The sequence below is a fragment of the Eufriesea mexicana genome, unplaced genomic scaffold, assembly GCF_001483705.2.
Source record: "Eufriesea mexicana isolate 0111107269 unplaced genomic scaffold, ASM148370v2 scaffold1844, whole genome shotgun sequence".
In the NCBI taxonomy this organism is placed as follows: Eukaryota; Metazoa; Arthropoda; class Insecta; order Hymenoptera; family Apidae; genus Eufriesea; species Eufriesea mexicana.
In genome coordinates this window covers 178,961-196,879 of record NW_016909945.1, presented here as the reverse complement: position 1 = coordinate 196,879, position 17,919 = coordinate 178,961, and the positions used below count along the sequence as shown (strand labels likewise).

Genomic DNA, 17,919 nt, shown 5'->3' with positions numbered 1-17,919 from the left:
CGAACGAAAATTCAAGTTAAAGGAACGCTGGCCTTCTTAGCAGCGCGTTCTGAATACGTATCATTAAACGTGCAGTTGTGTTTAGAATATATATCGCTAAAAATGCAAATGGAATTGCAAAAATTTAATAATGCATAACCGCAATTCTCTTGCCTCGCGAGAGAATAAAATTGCTATCAATCATGGTCTTATGGTCGAATCAGAAATAAAATCTAGGGAAGAAACTAATAATTCGAATAAATAGACCTTTCTGTGTCACAACACGATGCTGGAGTAAGATGAAATGATACCTGCGCTGAGAAACACGAGAAAAGGTATTTTTAAAGTATAAATATATGGGTATAATGATTTTAAACTTCATAAGGGTACTTTTACGATAAACGTGGGGATGTACGATGTTTAAAAAATATAGTTTGCGTATAATTGGTGGTATATGTTTGCTATGTTTGTAAGGTATATAGATAAACATGAATTCTGTAAAGAATGTAGATGGGAAATCAAAAATTCCATTTTCAGAGAAAATAAAAGTAATTATATACAGTAATTATAGTGAATTTTGAACAATAATTTATATATAATAGTTTATATAATAATAACTTAATAAATAAATTTTTACTGCAATGTTAAATAAATGCAATGTATTTTGAACAATAATTTATATATAATAGTTTATATAACAATAATTTAATAAATAAATTTTTACTGCAATGTTAAATAAATGCAATGTTTACAATTTGAAATTTGAAATAAGGTAATAGTTCTTATAGGTATTAATAATTTTTTAATAATTCTTTAGATTTATTTAATTTTTCCTAGTGTCTTTGTTAATTTTCCTTCTTTCATAAAAATAATCTCAAAATTAGCAGCTACAGTTCACAAACTGCTCACGTTCGCAAATAAATCCTTCAATGCAGTATTGTCTCTGCAGGATCAAATGTTTCGATGTTTAATGACGAGTTGAATACACACCAATTACAACAGTGTTCAAATCAGCAGCAAAGCAACATTCATAGTTCCCAAATTCACGTTCACAAATAGATTTCTTAACATCAGGACTACCATCGTGGTAAAAATCACTCGTTTCTGGTATTTTATTTTCGCGATTGCTGAAAATATCTAACTACTTCGGATAAAAATTATATTATTTTCATTTATTTATTTATTCATTATATTTATTTTTACTACACCTAACCTCAAAACTACCATGGATGTCAAAATCACTCGTTTCGGACATTTTATTTTCGCGATTGTTCAAAATACGTAACTACTTTATCAAGTAAAAATTATATTATTTTCATTTACTCATTTATTCATTATACAAGGTGTCCCAAGAAAATGTATACACACTTTGTGTGATTATAAAAGCAGTATATATTTAGATGAATTACAGATTACAGAGAAAATAAATTAGAACGAATAAGATATTAAAGTGTGTATAAATTTTCTTGGGACACCCTGTATTTATTTTCATTACACCATATTAGTTAACACCAGAACTACCATAGATGTCAAAATCACTCGTTTTGGACATTTTATTTTCTCGATTGCTGAAAATATCTAACTACTTCGGATAAAAATTATATTATTTTCATTTATTTATTTATTCGTTATATTTATTTTCATTATACCATATTAATTAACACCAACTGCATGCATTCTACTTATATATACATTACAGACCGGTAGTTCTATTATTAATCTAGTATTTCCCGAGCAGGTTGAAATGATTCACTGTACAATGGCGACTTGAATGCACACTGCTGGTACAACAGATACAATGTACTTGTAATACCAATAATCGCGGTCCATACTGACTATGTCAGCACGTGTCAACAACACCGTCTCGCGTCTTGACATCTATCAATAACGATAGATAATAATATCGACCTGCGATCCATAGATCCTCCTTCCTACGAGATCTCCTGTACCTCATCTTCCTTGTACCTCTCCCATCTCCTGACTTCTCGAAAACACGCTACAGCCACACGAAATCCACGTCATCGACGTCTATCGTACTGGCAAATAATTCCTCAACAATTTCACTGGACGAGCCGGTGGAAAAGCGGTGCTAACGTTAAACGTTTCCACGATTCGAAAGGAAAGGCAAATAACGATAAAACGGACCCTCCGGTTTCGAATTCAAGGCGATTTCCACCCCGGAGGGCGGTAAAAAGGAGTCGATGGCTGACAGCGTGGGAGCCGGTGCAACGAAGTACGCGACGGTGACGGAAAACGAAGGAATAAACTTTAAGGCTCTCGGGTTTGGCAGGATTGTAAAAACAGAGGAGGTCGGACAAAATAGCCGGGGCCCCGTTTCGACGTATGACACATTTTTTCCGACGTTAGAGCCTCGCCCAGCTTCTCACCTGCTAGCAATTGGATTCCACGAGGCATCGCGAGCGCCCCGGTTCTTTCTCGCGTTACACGCCGCCATTATGCGCCGCCTGCATAGAGGGCGTACTGGGCTTCGGATCGGGAGACTAGCACCTCTGCCTTTATAGGGTATCGCGATACGCAATTTCATGTTACCCTCTTACCGGCTCCGCCAATTTCAGCCTCCTCCGCTTCTGACCTCTCGCCGCCCCTGGCCTCGGGGAAGCATAAACATGCATAAAACGTTGATGGGAGAAAAATACGAAGGAACTACGCTGACGTTGATACTTTCCGTTTAGAGGGATTTCTGCAGCAGCACTCCACTTCGGTGCAGCGTTTGGTTTGGATTGTAAAGGATTGCGAAGTCGTTGGAACAGGTTATGCGAGTGGAGTGCAACGCGAGTGGAATGTGTGCGAATTATTACTTTTCCGGGAAATTGTTTAATACGAATAATATGGGAGGTTAGTAATGAAAATGGTGAACAGAGGAAATTGTGGATGGGTGGAGTATGAGTTGTTATAAATGCTATTTTAATTTTTCATTCGTAGATGACCTGACTTTTTGACCATTTTTAGGATTTGATGACACGATAAATTTTTTAACGCAGGTTAAATGATTCTCGATTAATGAGAATGTGTAATATTAAAATTTGGAGAAAATGTCTACTTTATTTATGTGTATTAACACTTTAATGGCCGTTCAAACAATATGTGTGTGATGTTACCGTCGATTAATAATTAATAATTATCACACAAAGGAAAATATTAAATTTGTTGTTAAATTGTTATTGCTTTCTGTTTTATGTGTATGTTCGCACACGTTGTATTATTTCGTGGATTTTAAATGGAGTGTTTTTAAATTAATTCTTCAAAAATGTTGCCGGCCCCTGGCAACGTTTGACTGCGTAGACGTGCGGCCATTAAAGTGTTAATAACGTAGAATGAATTGTGCAGTGTATTTGTTGTAAGGGATGTCATGATATCCTACTCGATTAGTCACCTTTAATGATTTATTAAACAGATTTTATATTTTTTAACGTACCTGTAAAAATCTTCTGACTTGTTAAACTAATCCTTCATTTCATAAAGTATGTTTGAACAATTACGTGTTTATGCACCGAATATAAATTCGAAGGTTGGATTTTTGATCGTCTAAGAAAATAAAAATTATGTGAATACAACTCTGTAACAAAATTAAAATATTTCCTCGACGAATGAATTTTTAGAATAAATAGGTTAATAATCTTTTAATTGAAACAGATTGACAATGAATTGCATCGATTGAGGTATCAAAAAACTTTGATATACTATTTAAAAAAATAATCATGATCATCCCTTACTCGTTTATACTTATTACACTGCATTTTCTACCCCCCAAAACCCATCACTTTTTGATAGGATGAATAGTTTTGAAAATATTTAATTGTATCGATTTATATAATTCACTCTGTTTTTTGATATCTGTCTTTTCTAAAAATGTTTTAAATGACGTCGAAAATATTTTCAGTTGGCAGTTTTTGATTTCGTTCAATCCAAGAGAGGAATTCCTACTGTGTATGAAAAAGTTTAAAAAGTTTTCTAAATTTCAAAATACTATTTGTTTTCATCTTGTATTTCAATACAGAGATTTATATATTCAAAGCAATTTTCATATAAGTAAATTGTTTCAAATTTTCCAGACTGAAAGGATATCGATTTCTGACGGTATATCAAAATAGTTTTCGTGCACAATATTTAATCTTCCACGAGCTTTGACCAATTTCAGTTAACCATACATATATGCTTCGAAAAAGATAGAGAAATTCATATTTGATTTTTCTCGATATTGCGAATCCTTTTGATACAACTATTAATTATAAACGACTTTTATTTCGATCCTTTTATTATTTTATAAATTTGCAAATAAGTTTAATTTGAATTGCAATTTATTACAAATTTTAATAGGAAATAACGAAGGATATATTATTGAAAGTGTTTAAAAATAAATTTGACAATGTTCAACAATGTTTTACAGCTAGAATTTACAAATTCAGGAAATGAATTTCTGGTTTCTGAATAAAATATACCACAACTAAAAATTCGATAAAACTCCAATATTCTAATAATAATTATTTTCAATTATATCAATGCACTTAGTTATTAATCCTGACCCCTGTGTTTATTACAAATTAACGAAGACTATAAAATTTCCTGTAAGTCACCAGTTATAATATTTAACATCCCTAAATTACCATTACCCACATGATAGGATACTCCTCAAATTATACTGTAATAGTATAAACACATTCTATTAACACGTTGATTCCTGCGCACATTTTACATGATTTCCCCATGGCGCCAACATGAATTTTGTATTATGCGATGCATATTATTTTGAAATATTATTTACAGCAAATAAGATAAGTTATATAATCGTGTTTAATATCTTTTTCGTATTGGGGATCACCGGTGGGGGGCACTCGACTTGGCTACAGAGCCGTGGGGGCCACCGTAGAGAATCTCTGAATTCTACTCTTCTTTAGCCAAAAAATCATCGAGTGCAAAGGATTGACTGTTTTGGGGGTCAACGGTGACCCCCACGGCGCTGTAGCCAAGACGAGTGACCCCCACAGCTATTTCTATTATTATACAATTCTTTATTTACTACTCAGAAAAATATCGTCAGCTTTTTAGCAGAAAATCTTTAAATTTGTACTTTTCTCTAGCCAAAAAATCTTCAAGTGCAAAGGGTTAACACGTTGACTGCTGTGGGGGTCAACGGTGGTCCCCACGGAGCTGTAGCCAAGTCGAGTGCCCCCCATCGGTGACCCCCCACAGCAATCAATCCTTTGCACTCGACAATTTGTTGGCTAGAAAAGAGTAGAAATTTAAAAATTCTTTACTAAAAAGCTGACAATACTTTTCTGAGTAGTAAATGGAGAATTGTATAATAATAAAATTGTAGAATTATTTGATTTCGATACCTCGCACACTATTACATTACATTAAATTTGATATATTAATTAATATCGATCTTCCAAATTTTATAAAATGGTGACTGAAGGTCACCTCTCGAGTGAAAAGTGTTAATATTATAAAATAAAAATAATATCCTTAATAAATATAAATTACAAAATGATAAAGTGAGCTTATCATCAATTATTTGTCAATTAACACTCTTCAACGCGAAGAGATTAATAATTAATAACACAGTTAATTATTAATACTGTTCTATTGTTTGAACATTCTCACAGGGAATCCAGAATCAGTTTAGGAAATTTCATTTTCTCAGTGTCAATGATTGACACACTCGCTGATCCCACGAAGCACTCCCGAATAGGAAAGAGTTCTATAGTACTCTAATACGACAGACAAATGACGCGTAAACACGAGACGATCATCTTGCAGCCTGTAAACAACCCCATATTATCTCCGGATATATCTACGATTGAGTGTGCTATACCAATGTCCACAACCGAAACAGAAGGGGTCGCGATAAGGGACGAAGCACAGGGTTGCTGGACAAACAACGCGTGACCAAAGGACTAGAGGATAATGTATACAGTGTTCAATGACGTGTGCGATTTAGGGGTAAGTGACGAGTAAGTGCATGACGTCTGAACGCCATCTGTGACCGAGTAGGTGGTAAGATATGTGGATTTGGTTTTATCAGTGTGAATGCGAGTGTGTGAGGTCGAGTGATGGCACGAATGTAGATATGTATGTTTTTGGAAGTGGAAGTGGAAAATCTAGAATGGGTGGTATTGTGCAACTGTTATAGGTCAGAGCCAATACGTTGTGAGGAGAATAATTTTGATATGAAAAGCGTGAAAGTGAACAGTGACGAGATAATAGTAGTATTATGAGAAATTTCACTGCACATACTTAGTCGTTGTAATCCTTTTATGACGTGTGTGTATTATAATTTGTAATAAATATATAATTGTTAAACAGCAAATTCATAAGATATTCGTGTTTGATGTGAGAAAAACGAGTCTTCTTTTATATTTCAAGAGTTTAATATTATAGCTATGGAATTAATATTATAGCTCTTCGCATACTTTTTAATTTTGCAGTGACAGGAAATCATGGCAAAATTTTGGAATTTTTCGTTTGTTTTGCTTTGAGAAAAATTGCATGAACCTTGTTAATTTTGCTTTTGGGAAAATTATGTGGGTTTTGTTAATTTTGCTTTTGGGAAAATTATGTAGAGTTTGTTAATTTTATTTCTAACGAAGTTACGGAATATTTTGTTAACTCCTATTGACAATCACATAGAAACGTAATTATATACAATTATTTACTTCCATCACACTACTTTAATTATTATTATTTGTATTTGGATACTCCCCTTAAGAACATAATATAGGTAAATAATTTTTATGTTAAATATATCATATTTTTCGAATAAATCAATAATAATTGCGACTCAGGTTTATAATAATTGTGCAAGGAGAATTTATTGGATTGCAAGAGATTTCAGTTGCTATTTTCTTGGACGACTATGATGTTTTTACAATTATGTGGGTGTGTCCTCACTGATGGAGTATTATATCATTTCATGTCATTGGATATCTGATCATGTTTGCGTAGGAATAGCGATGTAAAAGCATTGGTGGAAGAAGAAAAGCAAAGCTTTTCGATCCCTTCTGACATTAAGTCACTTAAGGGTCTCAGCTGTGAAAACATTGGGGAAATTTGACGTGTATTTATTCAACTGTTAAAAAATCCCAGATGTTAACTCCCATAGTTTATTACTCAGAGGATACTATTATAATTCGGCAACTCTTTAAATCTTACTATAGAGTAAGTCTCATAATAGTAAAATATTACAACAGATTTTTATTTGAACAATTTGCAAAAGGTTAGTGTCCTTTGTTATATAAAAATCATATTATTCATCATGCATAATTCATAAAAAAGGCAATTTTAAAACTAAAGATACTCTTAATAAGTCACCAACACTGTGTCTTTACTTAATTCTAACAGTAAATACACATGACCCTTTCAAATACTTCAAAAACATCGATTAACAAATATTATCATATTTTATTATTATTTATTTTTATTATTTTATATATTAAGTATATTAAACTATTATATTTTAATTAAATATGTCGGAATTGTAAACGTCTTGAAAATATAACTATGTTAGAAAATGTAATATTTTAATAATACAGTGTTATCTAATTAATATGATATGTTTAATAATATATTTAATTAATTACATATAATATTAATAAATTGTTAAATATATCATATTAATTAGATAACGCTGTGTTATTACAATGTTCCATTTTCTGACAAAATTATAATTTTAAGACGTTTACAATTTCGATCCTATTCCACTTTTCAACTTTTTTAACATCCTCAGTCACCAAATGTCACGAAAGTCGGAATTGTGAGCAAATGGATAAACTGATAACAAGATTTATTTAACAGTTTAACAACACAACATAAATTATAATTAAATCACTTAAAATAGATTCGCTTCTCACTGCGATATAATTTATTCAGGACTCTTTCATACACAACGTCTACTTCTGATGACTGTCATTCACTCACTAATTGTTTTTCACGACTCTCTATCATACTCGTCACACACATTCTTCCACACAAACATTCCTCACACTTATACCAAACATTCTATGACAACCACCACCACAGGAATCAGAATAGAAATGGTCTTATCCTCTCTTTCCCCTGTGGTGTTCCCATGGAAATGCAAGATTCTTCATTATTTTGTTGTGGACGTTGGAAAAATGTATGGGAAAATGAAATTAGTTACAATACACGAAGGACCAGTTGACTGTGAGGCTTGATTGTTGTGTATGCACGTATGTGTCTGGGAATACGATACGAGTGATGTGAATATATAACGAAACGAGAGTAGATAGACAAATAAAACGGGAGCTACGCGAATTTGGAGAAGCAATTTAAAGCGACGTTCGAATGCAGAGCAGATGTATCGTATCCTCCACGTTTTATTTCCTTCTTGTTTATTTTATTTTATTTTCTTTTTTTATTTAACAAATATTATCCCCTTATTACGATACAAATATATCCGGAAATTTCACTTGGCACACGTATCGTTACAGGTTTTCATGCGATTAGTACGAGTGGAGGCTTCTGCTTTAATCCCCTGTGTCCTGAATTATTCTACCTCGAATTTATTCTGCGTATATTAAAATTACTCGAATAGCACGTGTGCTAGGTACAATTATTTTTTGCGATTGCTGGACTATAAATACATGCACAGAATTATTCCATGCCGAGTTTATCCCATGTAGAACACTGAAATTAAACGTTATTTTGCATAGGAAGTTTCTTTTATCTGAGACCCCATAAGATTTCGAATTTATGCTACGTTTATTATCGTTTAAATGGCATTACAGATTTATGGAACAATTTAAATTAAAAACACGTGGAATCGTAAGCCACGATGGAAACAGTGTTTAGTTATTGGTCTATTAAATGACCGTATATTAAAGACAGATAGTGAAATTTATTTAGTTTTTATAATAGAGTTGTATTGTACATAATTATTGAAAAATATAGTTCTAAATGCATTTACTTCATATTGCCATTTAAATGCCATTTAGAATACCTCAAATGGTAATAACTTTGTTTAAGTAACATTATTTTGACAATCAAGCCTATCAAGATATAATAAATAATCTAGATTTATAGACGATACACATTTTATTAACTATAGTATAAAAATTATATTATAATTTTAAAAAATATTAAAAGTTATAGTATAAATTATTATAGTATAATTATTATAATTTTAAAAAGTGCTAAAAATTATAGTGTAAAAATTAATAAGCAAGTAAAAAAACAAAGGTTTCCAACATTAGAAATTGTTATTAATAATCATGTGTTGAATAACATTACATCGCATTACGAAATACGTGCAAATAATACTGCTATTTAGTATTTGTATCTAAAATAACGTTTATTCCATCTAGTATTCTAGATGATCTTGATCATCAGTTTCAATATGTGTTATTACTGGTTTCGCGTAAATTATAATTTACATTGTAAACTGTACCAGTGTATTACGCCCCTAAACATCCATATTAGAAGCAGAGTATATACAGCTGTGATTCCAGCTTCATATTTTAACAATCATTTAAATGGCCAATGAAAATTTGATTCCGAGATTCTAAAATTTTTTAAACAAATATTTGTTACAAGCAGAGTGGGCCAAAATTAGTAGTGCAAATAATTCAGAATAAAACGAAAATTGCAAGGATAATAAAATTGCACTGAAATAATGACATTATTACTATTTTACGAATTTTAGAAATAACATGAAAATGTGAAAATAAAATAAAAATAAGGGTAACGAAATGAAATAATATATCAGAATGTCAATAAATAATAGAAATAAAAATAAATAAAATATAGAAATATGCATAACAAGGGTGACAATAATAAAATTACTTTCTATTGTATAATATATGTGATATCTATATTTCATTATTAGTAAGATAACATAAGAATATTAAAACATCAGAAAATAATACAAATAAAAATACAAAGAATATAGAAATATTCATAATAATGGTGATAATAATTTTATTATATAATATACGCCAACTTAGTAATTTTATCAAACAAAAATATTCTGCCACGAAAAAAAGGATCGAATGTTCCGGATCGAGCCGCAGAGGACGAAAAGGCGAAAATAAAATAAAAGTAAAAACACGCGAGAATAAAATAAAATAAAATAAAAATGGCCGAAATAATCGCATGGACGTAGCACGTGCGTCGTTCGCCAACGCCCACGAGCGAACATAAATCCACGAAGTAACGGCTTAAAGTAAACGATTAAACTTTCGCGGTATCATAAAATTCGCCCGTTGGCTTCCTTTACTTCGCGATCCTCGCGCTCGAACGGACCGCCATGCTCCAAGGAACTCGGCTCATGCGGTCGCGGTGAAATTACGCGTAAGTAAATAACAGTATCCCGTTTGTCGACGATAAACCAGCGTGTTCCTGGCTAAAGCCGTGAGAGATGATATAAGGGGCTCAAATTGTCAATTTGAACCATACGGTCCCCTTATTCCGAGACATTACACGTTGCACGTATTTGCGCCCGTTTGCCTAATGCGATGGCCATACTACTTACGATACGTGAAACCATGTTTGTCCGTGCATATGCTCCACCAGTCGTAAGATGCTTCGAGTATACTACTGGAATATGTTCACCGGACTGGATAACAAACGACGAAGACAGTGCGGCAAATGGCGGACGACGTGTGTAAGTACGCGTGTCTGTGTAACAGAGAAGAGAGGGTGGCTGCGAGAGCAGTGGGTGCGAGCAGCGTGGAACCATAGGAGAGATGAGAGAATAAGAGAGTATTATGGAAGAGAAGGAAGGAAGGATAGTTAGAAGAGACGGTTGCAGGAAGAGGAAATATAACGACGAGAGGAATATCGGGAAAACGTTGGAGACTGAGAAGAGAGAGAGAGAGAGAGAGGAAAGTGAGGGAATATTCGGGGAAAGTAGTTAGAAGAGAAATACAAAAGAGATGGCGACAGAAAGGGAAAATATAGTGAGAAAAATGTGGGAGAATGTCGAGCGAGAGGAGGCTTGGCGAGACAAAGAGAGAAAGCAGAGGAGAGGAAAGAAAAATAGAAGATATAATGGGTAAAACGTGAAAGAAAATAGCGGCGGGGAAAAAGGGAAGCGTTGGTGAATAAATTAAATGGAAAGTAAGAGAAGAGATAGAAGTAGGAAATATAATGGAGAAAAATTAGGGAGAAGCATGGAGAAAAATAGGAGAAAATATGCAAACAGAAATAGCAGCGAGGAAAGAGAACAGAGTAGTTTTTGAATATCGCTGAGGGAAACAACGAAGGATAGAAAATACAAAGCGAAAGAAAAATCGGTAAAGCTGAGTAAAATAAAAATAGGAAGGCATGTGAATTCCGATACAATGAATAACGGAGTGAAGAAAATGGAGAAGGTAGAGGAAAGGATATAATACCATGAAAGAATATAATAGAAGAAAAAGGAAAACTGGAAGAAAACAGCGATGGAAGTTGAAAGAAGCAGAGACCGGTAAAACAAAGAGCAAAAAGCGAAGAAAAGGAAGCACTGGGAGAAAGAACAGAATACCAGTGAAAGCAAAACCAAGGGAACAGTGGTAAAAGAACAGCGTGGAGAATAAAACGAAAACCATGACGAGTCGGACAAAGGATGAAGATGGCAAAAGGAGGAAATAAAGGAGAGCGGAAGCATAAGGAAGGAGAACAAAGGAAAGAGACAGATACACTGAGGGAAACTGCAAAAATACAAAAGCAAATGTAAAAAGAATCAGGGGGAAAAAGGGGAACGAAAAGGGAGGATACGGGAGGAGCAGAAGCAGAAGGAAAAACGGGAACGAAATAATGGAAAAGGGGCGAGGTTGAAGGAAATAAAGGAAGCAACGGGGAGGAAAAAGGCGAGAGAAATAGGAGAAGCACGAGAGTCGAAAATATTTCCGCGAAACAAGGAAATGCAACGGGGTGAAAGGGTAAAAGTAGCGATAAAAAGGAGGAATTGTGTGGACGACGAAGCGGAGGAAAGCTGATAGGGCAACGATAAAAATAAGGGATAAATGCGAGATAAAAAGAGGAACGGGTTTGCAGTGTGAAGTAGGATAAAGGAGTTACACGCGGAGATAGCAGGTTACTCCGAGAAACAAAAGTGTGGGACACGTGTGGAAAGCGAGATCCTTGCTAACGAGGAGCCATTTTTATGGCGATACTCGTGCGCAAGTAACGAATATACAATACCGTAGAATAACATTCCTTGACGTAAGACCTCGAGAAAATCGTAAAACGAAACCTATGCTTCGTTTCGTTTTCCGAAAATATACAGAGTGAGTCACGCAATTATGTCGCTGGAATTCTTTTGCAAACTGGTGCGCGAAAAAATTTTTGCAACGAAGATCGTTTAATATCGAGAGAAAAGAATGCGATACAGTAATTATTTTTGTAGAAATATGGAGATCAGCTAGAGTTTAGATATAGAAAGGAAAAAATTGATTTTTGACTACCCCCTTTAATAAATGTCCCTTGAAGTGCAGGGAATTAATATTTTTCATTTGGCAAATGAACCATTTTTCATTTAGCATTTGCAACAATACTCTTATATTTCATATTTTACTTGTAGTTTCTATAAATAATATCATGGCATTGGGATATTAATAAATATCTGTGACAATATAAATTTCATGTATACAGAGGGTAATATATCATTAAAAATCCATACTTTAAACTAGATCATTATTTCTGCCAAAAAAGTAAATTATAATATAAATTCTGTTCATATGTATTGTATACGAAATACTCCACTTTTATCGAAGTTTTCGTTGAATTCAGAATTACCCAATTAATAAAATTATATAATGTTATTCTATTTAATTATATAATTATTCTATTCCCTATTATTTCTATAATTATTCTATTTAATATATATTATTAAATTTAATAAATTATTAATAAATTTAATAAATTATTAATTTAATATATATTATTAAATAGAATAGTATTATATTATTAAAAATTCATTACCAATAATAAATAAAAACTAGTAATAATAATAATAATATTAATAATAGAATAATCGATACTACTCTTCGAGTAAAAAAAGAAAAAATAATTAAACAATGAAAAGAAGAGACGAACATAATTTAAGCAGAAAAATCAAACGAAATCTATCGAAATTTGAAAATTCGGAGAAGTAGCTACAATATAGGGTAAAAAGAAATACTAATGACAACAGTTTCCAAATCTGGTTGATGCGAAAATAGAATTAAAGAAATCAGAGAAAAGAGAGTGAAAAATTGAAAAATACTGTAGAAAACAATTGAGAATAGAAATCACAGGAAACCTCTTCTAGAAACAGGTGCAACAAGTCCAATTGTGTTCTCCTCAAGTGCATATGGGTATTTGCACACCTAGAAATACATACTCACCTGTTTGTATATTTGACGACCGATTTTTATCGAGCACATATTTTACACGAGCTCTTGCAACAGCGAATTTTCAAAAGCTTTGAATTTTGCACTTTCAAATGGATATTGGAACTTTGAGAAAACGAGATAAATAATAAATAATAAATTAATTTATCTATGAGATTATTGCTAGGGTTTATCTATAATACTTGAAATTAAACCCAAGTTGAAATATACAATTCTTATTTCGAACATTTTAAGTTTAATCAACTATCGACAGAAAATTATTTATTTCTAATCACAATTCAACAAGATTACAAAATTATTTCTTCGATGTTGTTTATTTTTCGTCATTTAAATCGGATTTATAAATAAACTAGTGGAAAGAAATTTTATAAACTGATAATGTGGCAAGTAAAAGAAATTTTAATACTCATACATATATCACATAAACCAAAACTTTGAAATAACATACTTCATAAAAGTGAAGAATTCGAAAAAGCAGATTAAGATTCTTTTAACTTAGAAATCTATTTAACCATGGACTTTCATAACTAAATAAAAGTGCTATGAATATCTACATTAATATCTATAACATTAATTTCGAATAAAAATAAAATTAACTAAAAATTCACTAGAAATCCTAGGAATTTTTCCCAGGAACTCTAAAAATCACTGTGTGTTATATACAAAGTTAGGTTAGAATACCACTACTTTCGGAAAGTCTCCTGTTTTTCAATTTTATTATAAAAATATAACATTAAAACACACGAAGGATAAAACAAATATACGAGACATACAATGCCACGTTATCTCGGTATTATTTTCTCACAAAATTTTCTATATCAAATCTCCACCCATAAAACTTCACCGGAATATTTCTATTTATCCATCGGTACACGCGAACAAAGCCAAATAAACGTTCGCCTGTGTTATTCCAAAAACTATCGGACTCCGAGCGCGTCTTTTCCATATTCAGAAAAACCTAACCTCTTTCCTCGACGAAACGCAGCGATCCAAGAGAGATTGGTGGAAAAATAAGAAACACGTCCGCGGGAAAGAAATCTGATATCCCGACAGGTAACACAAAAGGAATTTGGAAAATTCGAATCCCTCTTTGGAACGAGGGTTTCCTTTTCGCAGAGGACACCGTGACAAAGAAGCACACGGTAGATCATTGTTTCGAGGCTCTCGCGGCCAGGCTGGCGGGTTTCATCGGGGAAAATCACGCTCGTTCTTCACGATTGATGCCGGCCATGTTTCTTCGCGAACGTTCGAGGCCAAGAAACGTATAAAAGTCGGGACGTTATAGGAAGCCGATGGCCAGAGCTCGTTGGCCAGCAGAATGAATCCGGATCTAAGGGATGAAACGAAGAAAGGGATTCCCTCTTCCTTCCAATCTACCATTTCCTTCATATCACGCTCCCTCCTTATTTTTATCTTTCATTACGAACGACCTTTGAACCCTCGTGCACTCGTTACGCGACTATCTTTCAGCTGCAGCTGTTATCTCGCGTTATTTACAGAGGGGATATTTATTCGCGATTGAAAAGTGAAACAGGGATATCGAAAAACCCGGAATTCTTGCTGTTTGCAAGGACGCATATTTATTAACGCGATGAATTGATAATAACTGGGAATTAATGAGCGAGTTAAATGTCTGATACTGAAAATGTCAATAATCGAATGCTTTATGGAAGAACGTAATATACGGTGAATGTAAATAATACAATGTTTGTTTGCCGATACGTGTGATTAATATGCATGGACTGGTCGTGTGATGATCAATTACGTGTTGATTGAGGAAGAGAGAGAGAGAGATTCTCTGACGTTTATAAGGATATGAAGGGTGAACGTTTCTGAATATCGAGGGAAATTTACTTTCGCGCTGACTATGGCAGGTATGAGTCGGTTTAATATTTGTTTCAATTTTGTTGGCAGGGGAATAAAAATGTTGGACATTTGAGTAAAGTTAAACGAAAATTGGATGATAAAATTACTCGTGATATTTCGAGTGACGATAAAAATTAATTCGATAATTACGAGATATTTAAAACTCGTATCCCATTAGGAAATAATGGAGATGTAATTAATATACGATAGCTATTAATAAATCGTGTGTTGAATATTTCCACACACTAGATACGTGTTTAATTATTGTTTCCAAATTATTTTCTTAGTAATTAATTGTACCTTCCCGAGATCCATTGAATTGCACAATCAGCCATCTTCTAGTTAGAATTCAAATGTTGGTTCATGCAGTATTTCATGGTTTTGCACTTGAGAGTGAAGAGGCTGAGTTCGAGTATCCTTTCGGAGAATTACCATGAAATTCTTGAAAGTTAGTAGACGGTAGCGGTAAAGGATTAAGGGGCTTTAGCCGAAACCGAGCAAATGTGGTGTGTAACCACCCAAGAATCCCAGTTTATGACATTGTAATACTATCATCTAATAAAGCAATTTCAGCTTACTGATGCCGTAGCAAGTTCAGTTATAAGATCCTAAATTTTCGAATAACCTTAGACTGTAGATATCACACGCTATCATCATTCAAAGTAATCACATTTAGGAATAAAAACTCATACATACTCCATTTTATATTTTATACATATTTTCAGAAACAGTATTTCACTTTTGAATAATACTCTCTTCGAGTTATGTCCCTTTTAAGTGACAAAAGCATCATCCTCAAAAAACCCGATAAATATCACAAAATATCAAAAATTGTATATTATATAAATAATTATATATAGAAGTAAGAGCTTTTATTATTAGAGTGGGGAGAGTACATATCCTGGACATTAGGCAATTAGTCAGTTAACCATAAGTGAATCATCGTTGTGTAGAATATGAAGTTAATTAATCTCACCAAGACGAAAACTCAAAATTTCCAGAAGAAGAAATAATTCACCAGTTACCTTTCAGAACTCCCAGAATTCTATTCTTGCATCTCTGTTCGTGTCAGTGGTCGATGATAGCAACGTAATTATTTGAAGAAGCCCGTGGATTCAGTCGTCGTTGGATCCAGTCACGCGATTGATATCGACAGGGTTTTTGCCGAGCGTTGACTCCGAGTTGAAACGCAAAGAATCCTTGGCGTCAATCGCGTTTGAACGAATCCCAGGCTTCGATAGCGTAAAACGCAAGAAAGGGGTCGCCGCCGCCGCTCAGCCCCGCTCGACGCGACCTCTACCCGGCCGCCCGGCCACCTACTTCTGTTTCCCTGCTTTCGAGAAGCGCGCTCTTTGACGTTACCTCTTCCTTGCCGAATTTCTTCCAGGCGGTCGTGCTCCGGAGACAATCGTAGGCCACGGACAATCGCGCGGACCAATCAGTCGCGTATTGAGTTCCGCAGACCTTCCACTCTTGCGTTGCTTCGCACGGATGGGAAAGAGCGGGACAAACGGACGGATCATGGCTGAAGATAAGACGGGGTACACAGACCGAGATGGAAGAAAACGAAGAAACGGGGTGGGGTGGTGCTGAACGACGATTCTTGTGCGGCGACCTAAAATCAGCTTTATCAGGTCACGGCTGACGCGCTCTGCTGGCAATCTCGTCCTTTCGATCAGACCCCGGGACCAGACCACGGTTTAACGATAAACGGCTTAAGCGAGGAACCGTGCTAGCACGGAACGGCTAATAAAAGGAGCAGGATCCTGCGGAATGTATAAATAATGCTCGTGAGAAGAGGATTTTCGATTAAGGGTCGGAGAGAGATGACGATTAGGGTGGGTAGCCAGGTTATGGCGAGTTTTTCGTGTAAGTGGATCTTTCGGGATTGTCGAACCGATGCTGGTGATTGGACGATTGGTATGGCGGTTTGCAGTGCAGCCTGCTCGAGGAACATGTGGGTAGCTGGTACTGAGTTCGTTATATAGTTCTTTGTGCTTTCGCATGACTTGCTGTATAGGCTGTTCTGGGGAATGAGGATGAGAGATTAGCTCCTCGATTTTTCCAAGAATATTCTGTTTTATTTAGAAAGTTAACTGTCAATTTACAACTGACGTGAATAATATCAAAATTGTATGGTAATGATAAATAGATAAATATAGATAGGATGTTATCTAATTGGTGGTACAAATCGATAAGGTGTGAATCTACGTGAAAAATTGAATCGAAAATGTGGAGTGACATTTTTTTCTATGAAGCTTCGTTTTCGAGTAAATCGATGTTAAGTATTCATAAAGTTGAGTGCTTCAGAAGAAAACATAAGTGGGGTCTCACGCAAGTGTACACCTCTCTTACGGATATTTAACGTCAATTTATTCGAGAACCATGCTTTATACGAAAAAATGTCTCTCTACAATTTCGATTTATTTTTTCGTATAGATTTACATCCTTTCGGTTTGTACCACTAATTTTGTAACTCCTTGTATAATTATATATATAATAATTGATATAATAATTATATTATAAATAGGTATTTATGAGAGTAAATTCATATATTTTTAACTTTGCAAAATGTAAGTGTACCCTTTGAATAGCTGCAGAAATAATTAATCTGAAAGTAGCCATTTTGACTAGTTTACTGATTCTAGTGTTATTTGAATTATCACTAGATAGAAGGTAGAAAATTTCATATATATGGATAGATAGTAACTAGTAACTAATT

General features: G+C 34.0%; 1 protein-coding gene across 1 annotated transcript in view; it reads right to left on the bottom strand.

The window, feature by feature from the left end:
• Positions 1 to 17,919, bottom strand: part of LOC108549245 (hemicentin-2) — a 115,651-nt gene that overhangs the window by 51,573 nt on the left and 46,159 nt on the right. The gene's annotated exons all lie outside the window — the stretch shown is intronic.